Source organism: Microplitis mediator, chromosome 2 (genome assembly GCF_029852145.1).
Source record: "Microplitis mediator isolate UGA2020A chromosome 2, iyMicMedi2.1, whole genome shotgun sequence".
Taxonomy (NCBI): domain Eukaryota; kingdom Metazoa; phylum Arthropoda; class Insecta; order Hymenoptera; family Braconidae; genus Microplitis; species Microplitis mediator.
The window spans coordinates 13,092,076-13,118,100 of NC_079970.1; the positions used below are offsets into that span (position 1 = coordinate 13,092,076).

Sequence of the window (26,025 nt, forward strand, 5' to 3'; positions counted from 1 at the left end):
ACCCGACCAAACGATCAATTTCGATTTCGACGTACGAACAATTTGAATTACGACTGAAGATCAATCCGAGTTTGATCAACGAACAATTAATCGCGACCAATAATTTCGACCGACAAATAACCGATTAAGTGAACAAGTGAACAAGCCGAAGCCTCGGCCCGAAACTGAACAAAGTGTACAACCGATTTGTTAATGAACGAGTGAAGTGCAATAATAATTAATTAATAAAATAATTAATTTCGCGTAATAACTTGTGATAGTGAAATCGAACGCGTTACCGAAATAAAATATTATTTTATATTTTATTTTATTTCATCGAGCAATTCTGAGAATTACGGATTATCCGTGTCTCATTCGTACCGAGTCGAGTCTTACGTCTACAATACTCTGACGTCATTCGTCAAGTATTTTGTGTGAATAATAAAATGATTTTATTTTAATTTCGTCAACAGACTATGTTTTTTTGAGCAATGAACTGATTTGTTTTCCGATCAACTACGACCAATTTTGTTTTGTTTATATCGAGTCAAGCCGACAACGGCATTTATTTTTTTTTGTAACCGATACTTAATTTGTGATACCGATCAATTTATTATTCTGTGTTCAATATACGATTAATTATTTTTGTTTAATTCTGATCAATTATTTATCGTAATCTTAAGTGCCTGACCTTTCCCCGATCCGCCACCCTGAGTCGACATTTTTGATAATTGTTTATTTGGTGATAGTAAAATCACCTGGCGCCCAACTATAAATTTTGAACAAGGTTGCCAATAATCGTAAGTGTATTCGGACTTCACTCCGGTAGATCCCCGGTGGCGAAAAACCCGTTACAATATATAGACTCATATATAGTCAGATCTGATCATATACAGACTTATATATGGGCTTATAACAGCCAGGTATGATCAGATCTAATTATGTATGCGGTCATATATAATTACATATAATTATATATAATTATATATGACCCCATATATAATCATGCATGATTATATATAACTTCATATATGATTATATATAATCATATATGATTAGACAAAATCTTTTTTATCGTGGTACCTTTTTTAAAAATCTGAAAAAATTATGTGTTATAGGGGAGTACATAAGGCTTTGAAAAAAATAGTTTTATAATTGTGCCAAAGTTGTATCATAGTTAGAAGAAACAATTTAGAAAAAAACAATTTTTTTTCAAGGATCTTATGAAGCTATAAAAATGTTAATTATTTTTTTTTAAAACTATTATGAGCTCCCAGAACATAATAAATTTTTAGACCAATCGGTCAAGCCAATCCTGAGAAAAAAAAATTTTTCTATTTTTTGCATAATATTTATTTTTTTGGAAACGGATTTAGTTAGACATCTGAAACTTTCAGGATCTTAGTATTTTATTGGTACCCACATATCCTCTAAGTATCATTCAAATATCTTTCCGGGGCCGATTCACCATACTTACACCCTTAGGGCCTTTAATTAATTTTAAAATTTTATGTCCATTAAACAATCGATAGTTGAATTATTCAAATCTTTTTATTATATATAATTATAAATTAATACTATGAAATATGGCTGATAAGAATTTATGAGTAATCATCAATACAGCCACGAATTTTTCTAAGCTACAAGTGACCAATAGACGAGCGGAGCAGACTACAATTCTTCAATAACAAAAGTTAAGCAGCATCGAGGTTGGACATTAATTGGATGGGTGACCCATCCCAGAAAAAAAAATCATTATATAAAACTTTATAAAATTATATAAAATTTTATACTGAAAATGGGCTGGTAAAATTTTATGAAATTTTACTAGGCTATTTTCAGTATGAAATTTTATAAAATTTTGTAAAATGTTGGTGCTAAAATTTTGTGAAATTTTATAAAATTTTATAAAAACATTTTTTCCCGGGTTGCGTTAGTGTTTACACTATTATTGTTTGTGTTATTTCGGTTTGCATTATTATTATTATTATAATTGTTAACATTGCCACTTTTGTTATTGTTGTTACTGTTACTGTCGTTATTCGTATTTTGAATTGTTGAAATTTTCGCAGTCTTTTCCGGAAAGACCGTTTTGTCTCTTGTACTTAATCTGTAGACCAAAGTCGCAGCTTGATAGGGTCTTTCTAAAGTATCGTGAGGTTTTAATTGACATTCGATACGTTTTAATGGTGGTAATCCGTTGAGAAACGCTTCGATTGTGTCATTCTCTAATTTTAATTTTGTTTCTCTTGACAAGAAACCCCGCTCGCAACTTCCGCGTGTAAAATTTCTCCGTGTAAAACTTGTATACGATTCATGTAATTAATAATAGGATCACCCGGTTTAATAGTTATGTTTTCTAACTCGGCCTTATATAGATTCGTGGTTTTCTGAAGATCGAAAATGCTACACAAAAGCTGTTCTAATTCAGCAAATATATTGTACTTGCTGTTTTCTACAGCTACCCGTGCTTGGTCAGTGAATTTTTGTCGCATCAGCTCCAAGAACGTCTTTTCCATCCCCCTTGGTAGCATTTTTAAAGCTCTTTGACACGTACGAAGAAATTTCACGACGGTCATATTTTTACCATTAAATGTAGGCACGTACACGAGAGCTTTGATGGAAATTTGCCCGAGTAAAGAGTTGGAAGGACTACCTGGATTTGAAGTTTCAGCTCTTAACTCCATTCTCATAGCTTGCATCTCTTCTTGCATGCGAGCCAACGTTAACATAATTTTATTATCTACTGTAGAATTTAATCGCGACTGATGAGGTTCCGACCCCCTGTCTAATGCATCTAATTTGAGATCATATTCCCAATGTTTGGCCTTAAGTCTTCCTCCCTTTGTTTGAGACTCACCATTATTTCGAAGCACCAGCTGTGCTTCCAACTTACGTAATTCGGCTTTGTTTGTGGTGAACATTAAATGTTCTTCCCGTAACGTACGAAATTAATTGTTATAAAGAAATTAATTAATAAAAAGGAAAATGAACTCGTTGACGATATTGGTTTATCCTCAACTATTACTACTCAGAGAAAAATTATACCCAGATGCAGGGATGTACCGCACCTGGCTGACAAAATTATGAATTACAAAACTGGAGGACTCCAGAGTATACTATCGTGTTTTCATCTAACTTAATTGTGATGGTGGGGTGGTGTGCAGCGAGCAGACCAATGTTGAGGGCACCTGTGATGTTATTGGGATGTGATAATTAGTTTTAATACTATGTGCTATTGTGCTTGAATAACTATTACTACTTGTTTTATCCTACTTATTACTATATTATTACTATAACTACGGCTTATATTACTATGACTATAATTACTTAAAACTAGTATTATTATTATTACTACTCTTAAAACTAATACTTATTGGTAACTTAACTACTGTGAGTTACTTATTTCTACTCTTATAACTATTGACTTAATACTATTTTCTTATTATTATGACTATTTCACTATTCTAATTTTGTTTACAACTAATTTCTAAATTACTCGTATTATTTTATATACTATTGGGCTTTATTTTCTTATTATAAACACTATTATTTCCTACAACAACGACGTATTATTATTTATTCATATTAAAATGGCTGTGTTTATTTACTTTTAAGTTTAAGATGAATGAATTTAGCGAAATATAAAATTATATTAGTGTACCGTATGAGTATGTGAATGCGCGCCCGAGCGAAAATTATTTCAAGTCCCGAGCAGGTAAAGTCAAAGGAAAAAAAAATAAAAACGCCGATAGAGATTTCAATTGAATCTTTTAGAAGATTCAAGAGATCAAAAAGAAATATAAAATAAGGCGAAATAAGAGAAATAATAGGTGAAATTGAAATTAACTCTAATATTTCAATCGTTCATTCTTTCATTTCCTATCCATTCGCTCGATTCACTGTCGCTCGCACGGCTAAGTTCCCGGTATTTAGTATTTACTTAAAGTCTTAAACGAATTCTTTTTCTTTAAAATCAGTTCTACATTTGATAAAATTATTTTTTTTTCAATTTCCTTTGACTTTATCACTCTGGACTTAGAAAAATTTTACAAACAGTATACTTTCGCTGACGACAATAGAGGGCGATGGAATTTATTCCCGTCCATATCTACAGCGGACAGATATGATAATAAAACCGCGCATATAAGCCCGTAGAGGCAACTTAGTCTCCAGAGAGGTTGTCCAGGAAGGTCATTCCCAGTCAACAATAAGGAAGTTCACTTACCAGGAGTCCGACCGGGCCAGGTAAGCGAAATCTATTCTCTCCAGGAGGTTTAAGGGACCCCACTCCAAGGCCTTCTGCCAAGGGGTGGTAGGTGATACTATCCGCGTAGGTGGGGGTTTGTTGGAGACCATCCACTCACCCTCTGGGAAGGGAGTTCGTATAGGGCCGACGGGGTAGTCGACCAGACTCCTATGAAGCACCCGGGAGGGGGTAGAACCGCGTTGTAGACCGCGAAATTTTGAGTATGTGTGTGTTTGTATATTACTTGACCGCGTAAACCGTGATAAATTGTTTAAATAACAATAAACCGTGATTATACATTATAAAAACCGCGTTTAATTATTGATGTTAATTATTGTAAGAGGTAGTAGAACAGGGCTTGAAGCCAATGTAAATTATTTAAATAAATCTTAGTTTATTTTTTTGTTTAAACCTGTATTTTCTTTCTTTTGGACAGGACTTCTTTTTTTTCCTTGTTAAAATAAAGTTTTGTTAACTGTTTAATTAAAAACCGTCTATATTGAAAAGACCCCTTTTCAACCCTGGACTCCGGCGAGCTAAACCGAGCAAAAAGGGGTAGTTTATAATTTGTACCTTCAATTTTAATTAATTAATGATTCTAATAATTAATTTTCTTGTAGATTAAAATTAGTCATACTTTTAAATCACTAATTTCTTCAATCCAAATCCTTGTTCGTCTAAACTTCCGAGTTTCTGGTGACATATAAAATTGATTTGACGTTTTCTTCGATATTAATCAACTAATTAATTACTTCTCGTATATTTTATTTTCAAACCCAATTTTACCCGTTACATTATTTAGAACGAATATCGAAAGAAATTGTCTCCGACAAACTGTATGACAACGCAATGAATTTAATTCATGCGATTTGGTACGATCGCAATAAAATCCCACCCGGCTCACAAAATTATAAACTATAAAACCGACAAGCTCCAATGTCGTAAACCTCAGAACCCGACGCTATTTTAGCGACCAAAACGAGCAAATGAGGAACTCCGAATGTTACCCCAATTAGTTGAGACTAAGGACGTGGTCGCGGGTTAAAAAGAACGCTGTTAAAAAAATTGCGAATCCCGGGCGAAAGAACTCGTATGTATGTATTCAAGATAAAATGTTGTATAATCAAGTTATAATAATAATTAGCAGAGTAATAATATTCAATGACTCATAATCAATAGACTAATTGACAACTAATAACCCCTTACCATCAATGGTCAATGCAAGAATCAGTTAATTAACAATGAATGAATTAATTAATTCCACGATCAAACATTCGATCTTTGTCGATTAGTTAGTATCTTGTTGACTTGACCGAGAAATCATAAATTATTATCAACTGCTTTCAAATTGCCTTATAATTTTATGGTTCATAAAATAATTCTTAATTCACGACCCAAACAACTAAAAATATAACTAGGAATTGGTTGTAAAAAAATCAACTTATAAACATTTGAGTTGATTGATTAAATTTCAAATCAATTGCAAATTTATTTGTCAGTTGATTATTAAATGTTTAAGCGATTACGCGATGTTAAAAATAAATTGTAAAATACCAGAAAAGACCAATGAAATTTGACACACGAAATAAAATTTTAATTTATTTTGTTTTATATCTCCATCGAGATCAGAGAGTATCCCACCGCTGTCACTATTTTATGTTATGGCCCGGTGATATTTGGACCGATGGGGAATATTGTTATTATTATTTTGTATTTTAGGAATCCAAGGATTCCGAGGAATAATCTCTGATCTTTGAGACGAAAATTTAGATGTTATTTCTACTTACATTGGTGGGAAAAGGAGACCTGTTAAAGAGGTATCTTTTCCGGAGATTACTCTAGAATTGTGAGTTCGACGTGATCGTCGGGAAGACCTTTATATGAATCCAGCTGAGATGGACCGGATAGGAATTTCTCCACGTAGGAATCAAAACGTGGATCGCTCTCGCTGATTTAGATCAATAGTGTTGGCCTCTCGACTTCAGTGATTAGAAAGAGATTATACTCTATTTTCCTAAGTCGGAATGGCTTTGCAAGGGAAATATCCCTTCTTAAAAACGATAAATTTTTTAGTATTGTGGTCTGATATGGTCTGGTTCGATTCCCAGTTCGGGCTATCTATGTTTTTCTCAATTAATCTATAAATTGTCTTCTTGCGAAGATTATTTGCATGTTTGCATGTTTAGGTTTCCACTATATTTAAATGGTTCCACCATTTAAATATAGTGGAAACCTAATCATGCAAACCTTCTCAATAAGACAATTTATAGATAAATTGAGAAAAATATAGATAGCTCGAACTGGGAATCGAACCCAGACCAATTCAGTATCACGTCAAGTGCTCTGACAGTCGAGCTATTCGGCACTATACTATATTCCGTTCAATTTGATCTATAACTTATTGAGCCACATCGTCCATCGTACGGTAATACACCCATTTTTAAATATAGTGGAAACCTAAACATGAGATATTAATTATTGAAGTTTTCGTGGCAGTGAATTCCCATAAAATGTCAAATCGAATCTTAGAAAATATTGATTTTTTATTTGACTAATATCTCAGAAAATATCATTCTAAGTGATTCGCTGCTAAGGACCTATTTTGTAGAAAATTACATTTTCTATAAAATTGTCGATTACATTTTTTCTGTAAGTCTTGTTGTTTATGAGATAATAAGAGAAAACACAAGAATTCTATGAAAAAAATCGGTTTAGTGGTCCGTACTACCCCACCCGTATGAGTTACAACTTCACAACGATGGGCACTTTTGTAGAACATATAATTCTGAGAAAATCCCGACTTTGGGTGACATGATATCATAAAATTCCGCGGAGTTATAGAAGTTTAAAAAATAAAAACCCAAGCTTACGTGTATTTTAAATGGGAAATCTTCACCTGGTCCAGGAAAGTAAATACTAATATTAAGGGCTCAAGCTCGCAGGGAATTTGTTTAGGGGTATTTCTAACAAAATTTCGAAATGGGAGTGAAAAAAAAAATAGCCGCAAAAAAAAGCACTCTAGTATATATATATATTGAGACAATGTGAATTGTCATCTTCGTCCTCAGCCTTGCAGTTCCCAATTTTCCCCGTCTCGTTGCCGTCTGAAACTACACAATAGCCCACAGAAATTAGTCAGTTTTACCCAGTTTGGCTGTGCCAACTGGAAATTGATCGGAAAATTATAATTTCTTGAAATTTCGATAAAAAGTAGGATAATATGAAATTCCAACAAGTATCTAATGGCGGTATCAATTTGTTTATAAATAACAGGCAAACAAAAAAAAACGTAAATTAAAAATTAAATATCTCTGAAACTATCAATCTGGCAGGTTAAGTTTTCACATAAAATTTGTAGATCTTAAAAAAATCTACGATTTTGCTTTTGGGTAAATCCCCGTCAGACTGATAGTTTATTAGTTATTAACAATCGAAGTTTTATGAACATATTGAGCTAGCAAGCTGATAAATCAACCGATTTTATTTTATCTTCTTTCCACATATTTCTGGTAATAAAAGGAACATTTTTAACATTTTTCAAAATTTTTGTCTCAAAAATTTGATTTTTAAAAATCAAAAAATCACTTTTTCTTTGGATGCCAATATCTCCAAAACTAAATTTACTACAGCACTCGCACTTCTACCATCAGTCCGGGTAGCGAACGCGCTCGCTTTATCGAAAATCCACTCGCGCTCAACTCACTAGTATTTTACCCCAATCAAAAATTAATTTTTTTCAAAATAGCCAAGTTTTTTGCGATTAAATTCTAGATTTTTTAGAATAGGTGCGAGTGGTGTGGTAAATTTAGTTTCGGAGATCCCTATCCAAAAATTGCCATAGAATCCACTCAACTGCGACAAAAACCGCATAGAAACCAATACGGTCTATAGGATTCTATGCGGTTTTTGTCGCAGTTGAGTGGGTTCTATGGGAATTTTTGAATAGGGATATTGGCTTCCAAAGAAAAAGCGGTTTTTTGATTATTAAAAATCGAATTTTTGAGACAAAAATTTTAAGAAATGTTAAAAATGTTCCTTTTATGACCAGAAATATGTGGCAAGAAGAAAAAATAAAAGCGGTTGATTTTTCAGCTTGCTAGCTCAATTTGTTCATAAAATTTCGATTGTTAGTAACTAATAAACCATCAGTCTGACGGGGATTTACCCAAAAGCAAAATTGTAGATTTTTTTAAGCTCTACAAATTTTATGGGAAAACTTAACCCACCAGATTGATAGTTTTAGAGATATTTAATTTTAAATTTACGTTTTTTTGTTTGCCTATTATGTATATACAAATTGAGACCGCCATTAGATACTTGTTAGAATTTCATATTATCCTACTTGGTATCGAAATTTCAAGAAATTATAATTTTTCGATCAATTTCCAGTTGGCCCAGCCGATTTGGCTAATTTCTGTGGGCTACAAGTCATAGTGCCATGGTCACATGACTAATTATCACGTCGACGCATGTCCGTAAGGGTGAAGTGGAGACAGTCCCGAGACTAGTCCTACGCCCTAAATTATCGGTCAAACACTTCGATCCTGGATCAATTAGCAATAGGACGTATCATTTAGTACTACTGTCATATACAAGCAATTCACTTGCGATTTTGTTAATTCGGACAATTACTTTGTAAATCGGGAAATTAACTTGCGTTATAGTTGTATTACTAGCAATTTCTAGCGATTATACTGTACTGTCCACGTTTAATAATTATTATAAATGAAGTTAGTTTAATTAAATATTACTGTACGTTACCGGCGATATACTCGCAATATAAAATTATACTGTGCCACGCATCTCTCTACATTATATCCAGCGCTTGCATTTCCTCGTAAGCAATTTTTATTATTATAATTGGCAATAAAATTGCATAATTTTCTGATTAATTCCTTTTATTCCGGCTATTACTGTTTATCCTATTCATTCCCTATTTTACTGGTAAGATTCTCGAATGGTTTGATAAATTAAAAATTAATTAAGTTATAAATATTAATTCGACTATTGATAAAGATAATCTATAATTTTATAAGCCGTGAAGTAAGTTGATAAGTTTTCCCATACGTTGTCGTGTTTGAATAAGTGCGGGTTCTTGCTTTGCAAGAATCCTAGCCCATTGCTCTGTCCCAGCAAAACGAAAATTGTTAGAGGCCAACCTAAGCCAGGGTTGAACCCGCAAATTCTGGTGGCTGCTGGTAAAAATCGCAAAGTGAAAAAGCGATTTGTCTTAATATACGTTTAAAAAATATAGATTATAATTATTTAAAAGTTAAACCTTATGTATATCATACGGGATGGTGCGTATGTATAAAATCATGCTGGGCATTTCCCAGAATAATAATGAATTTTGGAAGAGTTCTTGGAAAAATGTTTGAAGGGTGACGAGGACGTAACCTTACGTAAGGAGGGTAACATCGGCTCGATAATTAAGGGTCAAGGACCTGTTGGTTAGCAACAGCACTATGACGTACAATTTCAGACGGCAACGAGACGGACGAAACGGGAACCGTGAGGCTGAGGACGACGAAGACAATCCACATTGTTTCAACCCCCCCCCCCCTACCAAGCCAAGGTCACCCTTTTGAATTATCGTCTGGGTTGTCCGACTTTAGTAATAATAAAATTAATACACTGGTCACAAAAATTAAGGGATAGAAAAAAAATCCGAAGTTTTTAGGTGATTTTCAACATGCTGTAATTCGGTAAAAAATGGTCGTATAAGAAAATTGAAAAAAGCAAATTGTAGCCTCAAGTTTCTAGTTTTCAGATCTAGACATCATAATTTTTTATCATGTACAGTTCCAGAGTAATCATAAGAAAACCAACGAAAAAAAAATTTTCAAAATTTTTGCTGGTCTTTCAATACCTCTATGGGCATCAATAAATTTTTTTGAATAATTCGACTGTATGACTTATCTAGGAAATTTTATGCCCTTTAATTTGGTGGCCTGAAAAAGTCTCTACGACGATTTGGCGCCGAGTTATCTTTGATCAAAGCAAAAATGTCCAGTTTGGCTTTGATAATCAATAACTCCAGATGTATTGGTCGTACAGAGAATGGGAGCAGGGATTTAAAAACTGGAAAACATTCTCTATAAGGCAAAATTAGTGGCACTTGATAGAAAAATTTTTTTTAAAGTGATATTGTTTAGTAAAAAACAGGTCAAAATTCACAAATTTAAGGATATTCGGAAATCTTGCTATTACTTTGGATATAACGGATGAACAAAGGATATCTTCGTCTTTTTTTCAACCTCAAAGTATCCTGAAAAAAACCCTGAAAATTTCAAATCGCTGCGATTTTTCTTTCTTAGTGCCCCGAAGCTTTAAATTTATCGATTTTGTCAAAAATCACCATAATTGGTAGTTTCTCGGTTTTTGTCCATTTTTTTTATTTGAAAATGTTTTTTTTACCGATAACCTTCATTTCCTTGATCAAAAAGATTGATTATCGAAAAAAATTGAAAAAAACAAAGAATTTTGAAAAAAATTTTTTTTTTCAAAAATTTTTTTTTTTCAAAATTTTTCTTTTTGTTGTATCCACAATGATTTATCATTGCCAAAAAAAATTCCTCAATTTTTTCTTACCACTGTAACTGCATCTGCTTTAAATGTCAACTTAACAAACATACACTTTGGGTAACGGTAATGCCGGTGGAAAAAAAAATTCGAGAAATTTTTTTTGACAATGACAAATCATTGCGGATACAACAAAAAGAAAAATTTTGAAGAAAAAAAATTTTTTTCAAAATTCTTTGTTTTTTCAATTTTTTTCGATAATCAATCTTTTTGATCACGGAAATGAAGGTTATCGGTAAAAAAAAACATTTTCAAATAAAAAAAATGGACGAAAACCGAGAAACTACCAATTATGGTGATTTTTGACAAAATCGATAAATTTAAAGCTTCGGGGCACTAAGAAAGAAAAATCGCAGCGATTTGAAATTTCCAGGGTTTTTTTAGGACACTTTGAGGTTGAAAAAAAGACGAAGATATCCTTTGTTCATCCGTTATATCCAAAGTAATAGCAAGATTTCCGAATATCCTTAAATTTGTGAATTTTGACCTTTTTTTTACTAAATAATATCACTTTAAAAAAAATTTTTCTATCAAATGCCACTAATTTTGCCTTATAGAGAATATTTTCCAGTTTTCAAAACCCTGCTTCCATTCTCTGTACGACCAATACATCTGGAGTTATTGATTATCAAAGCCAAACTGGACTTTTTTACTTTGATCAAAGATAACTCGGCGCCAAATCATCGTAGAGACTTTTTCAGGCCACCAAATTAAAGGGCATAAAATTTCCTAGACAAGTCATACAGTCGAATTATTCAAAAAAATTTATTGATGCCCATAGAGGTATTGAAAGACCAGCAAAAATTTTGAAAATTTTTTTTTCGTTGGTTTTCTTATGATTACTCCGGAACCGTACATGATAAAAAATTATGATGTCTAGATCTAAAAACTAGAAACTTGAGGCTACAATTTGCTTTTTTTAATTTTCTTATACGACCATTTTTTACTGAGTTACAGCATGTTGAAAATCAGCTAAAAACTTCGGATTTTTTTTCTATCCCCTTAATTTTTGTGACCAGTGTAATAGAAAAAGTTTTTATCTGATTATTTACAATTTGGTGGGTAGATCACCCGAAAATTGCAACTTAATTGCCAGCATTTTATTTTTTTTATTGCAAGTGTATTGCCAAATATGGAAGAAATTTGCCAGTTATAAAATTTTAAAATTGCGAATTAACCGCTAGTCGTGCAAGTAGATTGCCAGTAAGATGTCGCAAGCCGTTGGGAATATTTGAAACAATTTCCAAGCTCAGCCCCTATTATTTTTATTATTATTATTATTTATTGTTTATTGGCCATGAAGTTGTAACTTCTTGCGGCAATCCAAAACAGATACATTTAATCGTATAGTATACATTATCGTTATTAACAAAGACGATTATTTAAATTGATTTAACATATTTATATATTCAACATAATCAATATAGTCTCTATCCCAATCATCGTTCAATCATCAAATCATTATCCACACAAGTAACGCAATATAATTAGTTAGTATGACTCAAAAAATATTCATAACTTGATTCACGGAATTCCAAGAAAGTTGGCTGTTGTGTACAATTAGGTGGTAACTTATTCCAAACTCTTATAGCACTAACCAGAAATGATTTATCATATTTAGCACTATGACTATTAGGCAGTTCAAGATAATCTTGACGAATGTCACCTCTACGAAAATGAGGCTCTATAATAGATAAATCACTTCTAATAAGTGGTTTTTGCGTTAGATACAAAGCTTTATATATTAGACATGATAAGAAAAACTCACGCCTTGATTTTAACGTCAACCACCGTAAGTTTGTATAATAGGGTGTTACATGTTCATACTTAGATATCCTAAATATGTACCGAACGCAAGCGTTAAGCTTTCTCTGTAGTCTAATTTGTTGTTTATTGGTGATATCGGTATAAATTGCAGCACAATAGTCAAAAATTGGAAATATTAAGGTCACAACCAATTTCTTTCTTAATTGTAAATTAAAGATATCACCATTCATTTTCAGTTGCGCCAGTGTCCTCATACTGCTCTTACATGTTTCCGTAATTTGTAGTGACCAAGTAAGTGTATCATATAGAATAACACCTAAATATTTTACCGATTTACAATGATCAATTTGAGTACCATCGACAGTAATATTAGGAATCACGATACTTTTTATGTCAATTAATTTAAACGAGGTACCAAACATTATCGATATAGTTTTGCCAGTATTAAGTTTTAGTCCGTTTTTCCTACACCACTCCGTAATAATCATAATCTCATTATTTAGAATTCTAATACAATTTATAATATCATTTAGCCTACATTCACGATATATTACCAAATCATCCGCATAATATAAATGCTTGCATTTATTTAATAATAATCCTAAATCAGATACATAAATTGAATTAAGCAACGGTCCTTGTACACTACCTGGCGGAACACCACTAAAAATTTCATTCCACTCAGAAATACCGATATCGTTTACTTTAACCGCTTGTGATCTTCCTTTTCAATAAGATATAATCCAATTAATCGAAGTACAATCAAATCCCATACCTATTAGCTTAGAAATTAGGACATCGAAAATAAGTTGGTGGATTGTAAACAACACCTAATAAAAATTTTTGCCTTGTTGGATGCCAAACTTCCAGGAAAAGGTATTCTGGCTGTTCCCGAATATAAGTTGAGTTTAGAACAAATTTTGATGAAAGTGTGTTCTTAATGTAAAGTGCGACACCACCTCCATTTCTATTGACTCTGTCGTTTCTGTATAATGTTAATGACGGTAATCCAAATTGAGCATCTGACATATTAACATTTAATCATGTTTCGCTTACAGCGATGATGTCAAAAGAATGTATTCTAAAAAATTCCTTAAACTCACTGAAATTACAATTGAGTGAACGAATATTAGCATGACAAATATTTAACGGTAAACGTGTAGATGAAGAGAATGATTCTAATTGATCCGAAAAAGCTGATGATTGGGTATTTGAATGCTATTTAAGTTTCTGTTTTAAAATTTCCAGTCCTGATGATGGTAACAGCTTTAGAGGTGGATCCTCCGAAGAGTACCTGACGCAGCAATCCACACATTTTTCGCTAATAGTTTTGGGTAACTTTTTAGAACAAGCTATCGAAATTTGTGAAGAGATGGTGGATGTCGCCGATGAAGCCGAACTGAATCCGATGATACATCACTACCTAATAACAGTCTATTACTTGGAATAGTAGTAGTTTTCGAGTTACCAATAATTTTGTTTAAGTTTTCACCAGAGTATTCTCGAAGACCTGAGACAGATAATTCATTTTCCAGAGCATTAGTTTCAATGAACAAAGCTCGCTGCTCTAAGTTGCAGTCGATTATTAAATCAGCTGCCTTCGTTACTTTATCAGCAACATCTTTTAAATCTTTTAAATCTCTGGGAAGCTTATTTTTTTCCAACTCAATTACACGTTTCTCTAGTTTACAATATTTACCAGCTAACTGTGCCTGCTTAATTTTAATGTCATCAACTTTATTATGCAAAAGTTCAGCTGATTTTTCTAAAACATCCAGTTTATCTAATTTATCTAACTTAGATCACTGATTAGTGACTGTAATGGACGACATAAAGCTCATCAAGCCATTCTTGACGTAAGCCGGACATTTGGTTTTAACAAAATTAACTGCCTCAACAACAGTACCAACATTATGTTTTAATTTAATACAATTCGGATGAAACCTGTGCTTGAGTTGACAGTCAGGTTTAATACAATGTTCTGGGTTATCAGCCAGGCTAAAACACAACACACAGCACGACATCATATAGCAATCACTTGATATCCGCAGAGAAAAAATCTATAGATGACAGCACTGATAGCTGAATTAATAAAACGTGGTCCAACCTCAAAAAAAGTTATAAATAAAATAATTCCATTTATGTATTAATGTAAATAACTCAACAACAATTAATATTTCCGATTATGAACAAAGATTTTTTACACCTAATAGTAGTTAATAAACAATTTTAGCGAACACTAAATAGCAAATCTAAGACCAAATACAGCAGAGAAAAAAATTACAATATTACAGCAATGGATACTATGCAATAAGCCCCTAATATCGAGAACACCCCGACCCTGGGACCTCGATCTGGATCAGTAAATATTTCTGACTTACGAACTAAAAAATAAAAAAAATCATTTGTAAAATATTTTAACTTAATACTAAATACAAAAGCAAAGAAATATAATTTTAAATATTTTTTTTTTCTCGGCAGCCACTGAGCTGTACAGAAATAATTATATGTTTTGTCTGTCAACTGCTACAGGACTCGAAGCTGTAATTGAAAATTATTACAATTGGCAATGACAATAAAATGAATTGATGAAATGAGTATGATTATGTACGTGTTTATTTAGATGTACATCTAAATCGGTAACGTAGAGAAAATGATCAATTTTATTCTGGTTTCTTGACTGCTCGTAGATGGTTCCAGTAAAACTGCTCCATTTTCTCTTGACTGTATTTCGCCACGATCCAGTCTTTATAACCTGGGTATCGGCGGTTACATGCGTTGCAATGTGGGTCAAATAATTGGGCTGGGATGCCGCAGCCTTGACAACGTCCCCGAAGACAGTCCTTATACTGTTTCGGGCGGACGGAAACAAGTTGCCGTTGTTACTTGGTCCTAGTAGCATACGTGACACATATCAGGCCGCCATGATAATTGACATTCGGCAATTTGATGACCTGGTCGCTGACAGTTTTGACACACATTCGTGATGTATAATGACTGAGCTTGAGTTGTTACTGTTTGCGTCCATGATTCTCTGAGATCAGTGTGGCATACGCGAGGTTTGATGGTAACGCAGATCTTTTTGATGGCCTTGCAGAAGCTTTCAAAATCCATAAAATGAAGGCCGTTGTGAATTACAACCTGTTGTGCTGCTTCTGTGGCAGCTACAGTAGAATTTGGTGTCGGGACCGATTTTAACCCAGACAGAAATTGTCGGTATACCTCTTTTGGTTGTAGTGGAACCTCATACTTCGGTGCTGGAGTAGTCTGTGAATACGGTAACGAATTAGCAAACGTTACCATCTGGATCTTAGTTTTGATGTCCTTAGGGATGGCACCTGAAGCTCGCAGTGTCGTCACTACTTTTGCAGTTAATTATTGACGAGCTATTCGTCGGGCAAGCAGCGATGATAGTGGAAATCAGGCATTTTCAGACGATGGGCGTTGATAGGCGCCATCGCGGATTTTAAGTCCAGGATTTGGACCACTAGCAGAAGATTACTGAGCCAGTAATGGGAGCACTGATTTATTATTTGGCGTAGTACCAATGTCGTATTCCGTTTTGACTGAAGTTGATGTCGTAGCTGGTGTCTGTGTGGTCTGACAGCTGACTTCAGTGGCCGTCAGTTTTGATTCTAAATTAACTGCCTGAAGTTTCTGCACTAATTCTTGTGAACTTGGTGGCTTAATTTTAGATATCATTTGCTGGCTTTGATGGAGCTGCTCAGTCAACTGTTGAAGTTGGGCCGTAAAGTTTATAACAGTGTTGGATTCTGGAGTAGTTTGAGACATTTTCAGAGACTCCAGCTGTGTCTTGAGTTCAGTGACCTGATCAGTGTTAGTTTGTATAACTATTTGGAGATCTTCAAGTCTCTCATCAATACGTTCCATTCACTAAGTATCGAACCTTCATACCCCAGATGCCGATAACGTCGCCGCGAAACGTTGACTTGTGCTTACTAAATTCATCCTTCATGAACTTAGTCAGTGTCTCGAAAATTACTGACGTTGGTGTGGTAGTTGCACTTGGTACAAATAGTGCAGACGATGGACGATCAAACTCTAGACCCGCGGTTGTTTGCCAAGGCGGCAACGAAGATCAGGGCCCAGTCGATTGTACTGACCCCATAGACTTCGTTGGTGATGATGCAATTGTTGTTGAGATTACAGGTGCAGCCAGTGATGAAGTTGTTGGTGTGGTTTCAGTAGTAGGTAATTCCAATGTAGATACTGATGCAGTGTTTAATGAAGGTGATAACGAATCAGATGATAGTGTGACTCCATGAATTGATGGCCATTTAAATATAGTGGAAACCTAAACATGCAAACATGCAAATAACCTTTTCAATAAGACAATTTATAGATAAATTGAGAAAAATATAAATAGCCCGAACTGGGAATCGAACCCAGACCAATTCGGTATCACGCCGAGTGCTCTACCAGTTGAGCTATCCGGCACTATACTATATTCCGTTCAATTTGATCTATAACTTATTGAGCCACACCGTCCATCGCACCCCGTATGAAAAAACAATATATGGTTAAAATATATAAAATCGTGTATGTTTGCAACAAAAAATTATATGATATATTATATTGTATATTATAAAAAGTCATATAGAGATTTTGGCTGATTTAATGTAAAATTATATACAGTAGTAAATATATGTATTCATATATGTTACTTATATGTTTTTTATATTAAGCTATCCATACATTTACATTTACCTTATAATGTATTGTGTTGATATATTTCCTTTTACATTTAAAAAATATACAATTTTCATATGAAATGAAATATATGATAGCATATGTTTGATATTATATATGGCACCATATATTTTCTTTGTTATATTTCATTCGGTGTATGTGTATGTATATGGGTGTATATATTCGCATTAAATTAACTAATTTTAAAAATTTTAACTGCAATTTAAAGAGTATATTAAAATTTAGATCTGATTTAATTGGAGTTGGTCATACGAATAAGAAAGTTTTCTTTTCCATACACAATATAAATATATGTTTTCATATATGATCAGAATATATTTTTCGTCTATGATAGAAATATATATTTTTGTGTATGATAAAAATATAGTTTCCGTACATGAAAAGAATATATATTTTCATATATGATAAAAATATATTTTTCGTCTATGATAGAAATATATATTTTTGTGTATGATAAAAATATAGTTTCCGTACATGAAAAGAATATATATTTTCATATATGATAAAAATATATTTTTTGTATATGATTGACATATATATTTAATACATGCTAAACATATACGGACTCGTATATAATGAGTATTATATTTTTTAATATAAAAAAAATATATCAAAAAATATAGTTAAATTCGCCACTTATATTTTCTGATATTTATCATATATTTTGACCATATATGTTATTTTCATACGGAACGGTAATACACAATTTAAATGTAGTAGAAGCATGATGAAACTTTCAGTATTAGATACTTCATCCTCAGACTCATGAAGTGAGACTTGAGTATCTGATCCTGAATCTCCGAATAATTTTACTTTCATGATGAATGATCTGATATCTATTGAAAGTAATAAGATACGTCTTCGAGACCGTCTAGAAATTCTGAAGCCATTGTAATAATATGTGCCAATATCGTCACCGGCATGATCTTATAATTCAACTACTAAAGGACTTAAAATTTTAGAAACAATAGCGGGTCCCGAATATTTTGGTGCTAATCTAATACTATAGCCATCAATTTTTTTACTTAATTTTTTATTCAAATAATATGCTTGATCACCGATTTTTAAAATCTATTGTAGATAGTACATTTAATGTTGCTTGATTTTACAATCCGGAACGAGAGAAAAATGAATGAATGACATTTCTGGAGTTTAGTTTCCAAGTAATCTCCTTGGAGTTTACTTGAATATCTGCTAGCTGCCAGAAATCAAGACCAAGAATTACTGGAGTAGATAATTCAGGTAAAACGCTTAACCAGGTAATAATATCGTGACCGTCAAGTTTTATTTTAAATGGAGCTCCACCTCGTGTTTGTGTGGACTTGGAGTTAGCCATCGTTACTCCATGCGTACTAGTGGGACCAGATGTAAGATCTTGCAATTGATTTTCTTTGATTTGTTCGTAGGCAATCTCAGAAATATAACTGCGCTCACTCCCACTATCCAGTAATGCTTCTAATTCATATTTACCAATAAAAATACTTGCTGAAGTAGTCATGCAGCCGAGTCTATTATCATTACTGAGCATTGGTAGTAATGTACTTTGTTTATTATCTGGATCAATTTGTATAGTCAGTTTTGGGGCATAAGCAATATCTTCACTTGAATCGGAGCGATACTCATCGACCTCTAAGTCATATAAAGGACTAGTATCCTCCCTTAGATCACAGAGAGGGATATCGTATGTCTCCGGGCCATTCTCAAGCTTTCTGACAGTTTGTCGTTGCCGTTCGTCTATTTTAAGGTCAAGTAGTGAATTTTTAATTGGAGAATTTAATTGACTTTTATTCATTTTAATTTTGAAGTTACGCGTCGGGATTATAGATTTTTTACTCTTTGATTTTAAAGTTTTTATCAAGTTTTTAGTTTTTTATTTTTTATTATTTCGAATTAGCTGTGAAGCTTCAGAACTTTTCTCCCAAGTAGACTCTTCCTTCTCCAACTTGTCGGTAATTTGATCGAGAGGAGATGTAAAATCAATGAGATCAACGTCTAGATTTTCTGAAGCGTTACCGACCAATTTTGGAGCATCAGCAGCAATCGAATAATTTTAAAAAATTTTTCCATTGCTAATCATAAATTCAGGAGCATCGGGATTTAGTTGAGACGACTCGAGTTTGTCATTATTATTTTCAGTGGACTTATCCGATTCATTTATTGACGCAAAAGCCCTGGTAACGTGATTGGTGTCTACCGGGGCGCTTACGCGTTTTTTGGAGTCGGGGGACGAGGCTGAAGAGGTAATCCCGCCTTGATACACAACTCAGCGAATTCAATCATACCGAAATTTTGGGTATTTTTTGAGTGTGTTTTGGACATAGTATACATTTGATAACATTTGGGTACGTTTTACGAATAATGCCCTAATCATACCGAAATAATACCGACATTACCGTAAATGTTGGGTATGTTTGTGAACTTTTCATACCCAAATTATACTGTAGAAAAATAATTTTTAAAATATAGTATAGATGGCGTTTATAAATGAAATGCATTTTGGCTCTCTTAAATTAGCGGGGACAAATTAATTTTTTTAACTTTTTTTTTTTTGCTAATTCGTTTATTTAAATAATAATAATTATTAAAGTAATAATTATTATAATAATAATTATCATAATAGTTATTATTATAATAATTATTATTATTATTTAAATAGACCGCGCAATTGATTCGAAATTCGCGCATGTGCAGTAGGATTTATTTGAAGATATACAGTTGGGTGGGTGTAATTACATTAAAAAAATTAATTACAAAGAAAATAAAATCAAACAAATGTTTTTTTTTATCGAACAAACAATATCTAGTTGAGATTGATAAAAAAAAATGTATGTCAGTACTACATTATCAAGAGCCAGGTTCAAGTCAAATTTTTAAATATTATTTATAAAAAAACAATTATCGAACAAAAATTAATTTTAATCAAACAATCAAGAACAAATGACGAACAAACGAATTAACAAAAAAAAGTTGAAAAAATTAATTTGTCCCTGCTAATTTAAGAGAGCCCCTTTAGCTCCAGTCTGTTACTCTCGGAGCAAATAGTGTATCGTCTCCATACTGTTTTACAGTTTTGCTCCATTATACTATTGATTTGATTGTTTAATAAAAACTTTATATTCTAAATTGTTTTACTGGCGCTGGTAGTGAAAGTTATAAATAATTGTGTCAACTAATAAAAAATAATGGAAGTAGCTATAAAAAAGAAGCATTAAAAAAAAAAAAATTAAAGCATACGAAGAAACATAACCCTGAACATAATATTTATCGATGGGTCACAGACTTTCTTAAAAACGATAGATTTGCTCGAAAGAAGCAGAACAAGAACTCTGAAATATTTCCTAACAGGCAGCGAAGAGCGAAATCTATTTAAAAATAATTAGAAATTATTTTTATTTTCTTTATTAATAATATCAAAAACTTTTTCATTTTTATTGCTCTTAAAAAAATTTAATAAAATAACTAATTTATAATTTAATAAAAAATTCAAAATTTGAATAAACATGTATTTTATTTCTCTCCTATCAATTTCTTATTTATATTAATAAATTAATTTTATTGGTTAATAAATTAAAATTTGACTGCTAAATTTAACAATTAAAAAAAAAATTAGAGTACTTTTTAGGTATATAATGTTCACAAACATACCCAAAATAGAAGCATTATTTAGGTATAATTTGGGTATTTTTTTTGGTATATTATCGAAAAATGACCGGAACTGGGCTAAAACTCAGTGGATATTTTCAGTATTTTTTAAGTATGACCGAATTTGCTAGGGAAGTAATCGGTTACGGGCTCACAACAAAGCTCGGCAACGTGACCAATTTCAGCGCAAGGACCGCAGACAGGAACTTTTGGAGTTGTATTTAGTGATACTGAAGTTGAATTAACAGGTTTAATTTATCCCGGTGACGTATTTACATTAATTTGATCTAGTTTTTTCAAAATAATATTCATCATAGACTTGAAGTTACTTAATAGAGTAGAAGACTTGGGGTTTGAATTTTGATTATGTGTATCGGACTGTACTGGGTTTTGAGTGTATTCGGACTTAATGAAATTTTTATTTTTATTAAAATTGTTATTTCTATTAAAATTATTATTTGAAAAATTATTATTGGATGATGAAGTAGACGACTGTAAAGTTTCCATGCTGTTTGATTCATCTACCTCTGAGACTCTAATAGAATTTAATTGACTGCGAGTTTTACGGTTTTGTTGGTTACGAATGCGTGGAAATTTTCAACAGAAATTTCACTGCTGACCATCCGCTGCTCAATTAATTTTGGACATTTCTTTGCGTCAATTAGAGAGGATCGATCACGAGACGGAAACGAAACATTCCAAGATTTAACAAGACGACTGAGATCATACAACTGCATAGAATTAGAGCCACTCGTATTTGAATTTCCCGCTGGAATTGTATACGTGTTATACCACACTAATGGCTGTGTGTATGTGTAAGAGAGTGTAGGCAGAGCGTTCATATGCAACCCTAACGTATGAATTGGTGGTGGGACCGTCGAGTGCGCGTACGGTTCACGCGCAGGTAAGCTAGGCATGGCGAGCTGCTGCCCACTCACTTGTGTTGCCGGAATGGGTGCATGTGGATGTAAATTAATGTGACTGGTAAAGAAAGGATTTTCTGCCTGTGACGTCACAATGGCAGCAGGAAATAATTCTCTCGGCATCAACATGCTTGACGCGTTTGACCGAAGATTTGAAAGCGGCAAATTTGTTCTGCAAGATACAATATCAGAGTCGTTCTGGTATACGCTGAATATACAATATCACTCCATGTGAAACAATGCAATACAGCACTGAATTTATTATTTAACTTTAATATTATTTTTAACGTACGAAATATGAAATTGCAAGTAAAATTGCCTGACTAATAGGTAACTTTACAAGTGGATTGCCCGATTTATGATTATAATGCATGTATATTGCCTGAATAGATATTGATTAATAATAAAGAAAGATGTTGTACTCTAATTGATCCAGAATCGAAGTATCAGCTCGATAATTAAGGGTCTAGGACCTGCCAGTGAGCTCTGTCCCTACTTCACCCTTACGGACATGCGTTGAGGTAGAAACTAGTCGTGTGACAACGGCACTATGACGTACAATTTCAGACGGAGAAAAACGGGAACCACGAGGCTGAGGACGATGAAGACAATTCACATTGTCTCAATATGTAATATAACGCGCCTTGTTGCGACGATAGCGGCCACAATTTTCAACGGATCTTGATGAAACTTGGCACACGTATTCTATGAACGATTATCACGGTTAAGTTCGAAGATGAGAGAAATCGGTCAACTAGTTGAGAAATGGTGGACATTTGAAATTCCAAAAATAACGAAAAATCCTAATTTTTCGGCTTTTTTAGGAAATAACTTTTAACGGGTATATCTATCCTTATTATGTAAAAAAAACTTGATAGCCGATAGAAAAAGCTATATTATTCTTTTTTTATTTTTCGTTTTACGATAATTGTTCCACTTTTAATAAGGGTTCAAAGTCACATAATTGACTCATGTGTTATGCTGATAATGCTATTGTTTATATCCTTGAAAATTTTTGAAGGGTGATTATTAAATTATATATACTCATTAATAATGGAACAATTATCGTAAGAAATCTACTTCCATTACGGATGCCGAATGGCCTTTTCCAATTTATTTTTGCTTCCGATTATAACTCTACATAATTATTATTTATAGGATAAGTAAATGGTAGGAAACTGAGAGGAAACCCGAACTACTGCTCAGCGCACAGGGCTGTAGGACAGAATGGAACTACTATCAAGCGCTCGCCTCTATAACAATAGGTTTATGAATAGGTTATAGTGTAGGTAAAAATATTGGGGTGCTTATTGGCACCCCAAAAATAAGGTCAGAATATATATTCTTAGGTTTATTATATAATTAATAGAGAGTTATAAGCAAGCTGATAGATTCGGATTCAGCAGAGTTCTAGATTTTGCTGAGACTTCTGGTTAACTGATTTTATTTTCAGACTGCATTCATTATATATCAAATATTTTTCCAGAGCTATATCTCAGGGTCCTTATGGTAACGTCAAGGCAGTCCAATTCTCATCTACGTAGACACTTTCTTTCGTTTATAGGTGGACTGCGTTGACTTTCTAAAAATGCTTATCAGTGATATTTCTGTTGAAACGGCTCAGAATTAATTTATCGTAAATTATTATTAAATTAATCATATTGATTCAATTAATAAATTTTACGAAAACGTCACACAACCTAGTTTGGATACTGTTTGGCATGCCATGTTTTAAATTTCCTCATCATGACGAACAAGGTTTGAATTAAGCTTACCATATTATAGTTTTTCTTGTAAGAATGAAACAAGAATCGAATTAGGCTCACCGTAAGCCATAAAGCCAAATTCAACCAGAACAGAATAATAAATTTCGCCACCTAAGTTGATCAAGATTATGATTTATCAGCGGTATTAGTATGGGTCTTCAATCTTTTCTTCATTTAATTTACGATAGTCAATTACTATACGCTATTTTTTATTATTTTTTAAGTCAACCTCCTTAGGTACTATTCTTGAAGGAGAATTATAAAGAGAGGTTGAAGTTCTATTTTGTCCATTAATATTCATTTCACAATTTGTTTGTTAATTTCGTCTTTTTGTGCAGGCTGATGTCTACATTTATTAGCATTCACCGGTGCATTATCGTTGGAATATATAGTGTCTGTCACTGTTTTTGTTGCACACAAAGGTTCTCCCAGACTGTGAAATAGGTCAGCGTATTGTTCTAGTAGAGAAAATATTGCTGTACACTCTTTTTCATTCGAATGTTCTAAACACAGGGGACACCACCTTATCAGCACTATTTATCGGGCCCTGTACTATGATCACATTTTCTTTAACATCTTTATTGAAATTATATATTGCATTCTAATGAGCGATTTCACCCGGGTAAATAACGTCATCAAATTTTATACGAGGTTCATATCCTTCATTAAGTTCACCATTACCTTGAAGAAAGATTACTCATTTTTCTCAAGCTTTAAAAACGAAATCTTCTGCTCCAGTAGATGATAATTCTAAAGTATTACAATGTTCAAAAGTTATAGTATCTTCCACTAGATCAGTTATTTTGTGTTTATGTAGAAATTCTATACCGATAAATCCATTATAATCTGAAGATAATTCATATGGAATGACGCGGAAGTATGTCGTTGTATTGAAAATTTGCATTTTAATTCTACCTAAAGTATTAGCATTAGGTACACCAATTAACTTATGAAATAAGATTCAATGGAAATTTCATATTGGCCGTGTTTGGCCGCAGTAAGTCTTGAGTAAACTTCCCAAGTCAAAATTAAAATCATAGATTAAACATACTAGCCGTTGAGAACGTTAATTCAACATTTGAAGACGTAAGTAGCTATAAAAACGTACTTTAGACATAGTTGACGTACGAAATTGTAAATAAGACTTGCGTAATCGTAGTAAAAACCTTTCAAAACTTGCAATAAAAACATGAAACTACGTAATAATTGAAAACGAATGCAACTAGAATCATACGCGATAGCGAATTCAATAACTTAGATCACGTAGATACTCGACCTGATGAAAGAAGAGAATAATAACTGTATCAATTCATTATTCATCTTAATAACGTTTTTATTTTCAAAATAATGTTATATTATATTATGATGTGTACTTGTAAATTTTGCTAAATTATCGACCGACAATATAATAAGATCGATTTTAGTTCGATAATTTGGTAAATTGAAAATTCAAACCTCACATTATCTTGCGTTCATGCTGGGGCATATCATATACACTTACGCAAAAAATTAAAGGAACAGAAAAATTTTATAAATTTTTTTGTGATTTTTGGAAGGCTGTAAATTGGTGAAAAGTAATCGTATCGAGATGTTAAAGAAAGGATTTGACAGCTTGAAATCTCTAGTTTCAGTGCATTTCTTTCAAAATTTTCTAAGAGCTCCGGCTATTGCGTAAACATGAGAAATACTGCGAGTCAAAAACTTTCTAAATTTTCTTTTTTTTCCAAAGAGCCCACGGACCGTGGAAAAATTCTTTTAACTAAACCAATGCATAGGTCGTTTAGCAAATTTATTTAGCTTCAATTTGACTATTTTTTTAACCTCGTAGGACGATTTGTCACAGAGATATCAGACTTCAAACAAAGAATTATCCTTTTGGCTTTGATCATCGATATTTCAGGTACTAATGATCGCACATTAAATTAAAGGGCGGCGTTAAAAACTTGAATAAATCCCCTACAAGGCACTCTCATCATGTTTCGAAAAAAAATTTTTTATTTTTAATATCCATTAGAAGTACAAAAAAATGACGTTTTTTGGTTTTTTAGTAAATCAATCGCTACTCCACAAATATCGATAAAAAAATAATGTTACCAGGGACTTTTTTAGTTTTATGTACCCTCAATAACCCTGTAAATTTTCAAATTGATCTATCGAACCGTTTTTTGGAAAAGATCGATCAAAGTTTCGCTAAACAATTAAAGAAACTAGTTTTGTTCCTTTGATTGTGTAATCATAATCAAAATGAAAAAATAATTTTTTTTCGACTTTTCTCAAATTTTTGCGTTTGTGACTTAGGAAATGCAAGGAGATGACAAAAAAAAAAAATTTCCAAAAAATGTTAAAAAAATCGAAGAAAAAAAAATTGAAACCTTTTTTTTTGGAT

General features: G+C 32.7%; 1 protein-coding gene across 5 annotated transcripts in view; it reads left to right on the forward strand.

Annotated features, from left to right (window-relative positions):
* LOC130664099 (collagen alpha-1(XVIII) chain-like) overlaps positions 1–26,025 on the forward strand; it is an 826,723-nt gene that overhangs the window by 459,593 nt on the left and 341,105 nt on the right. The gene's annotated exons all lie outside the window — the stretch shown is intronic.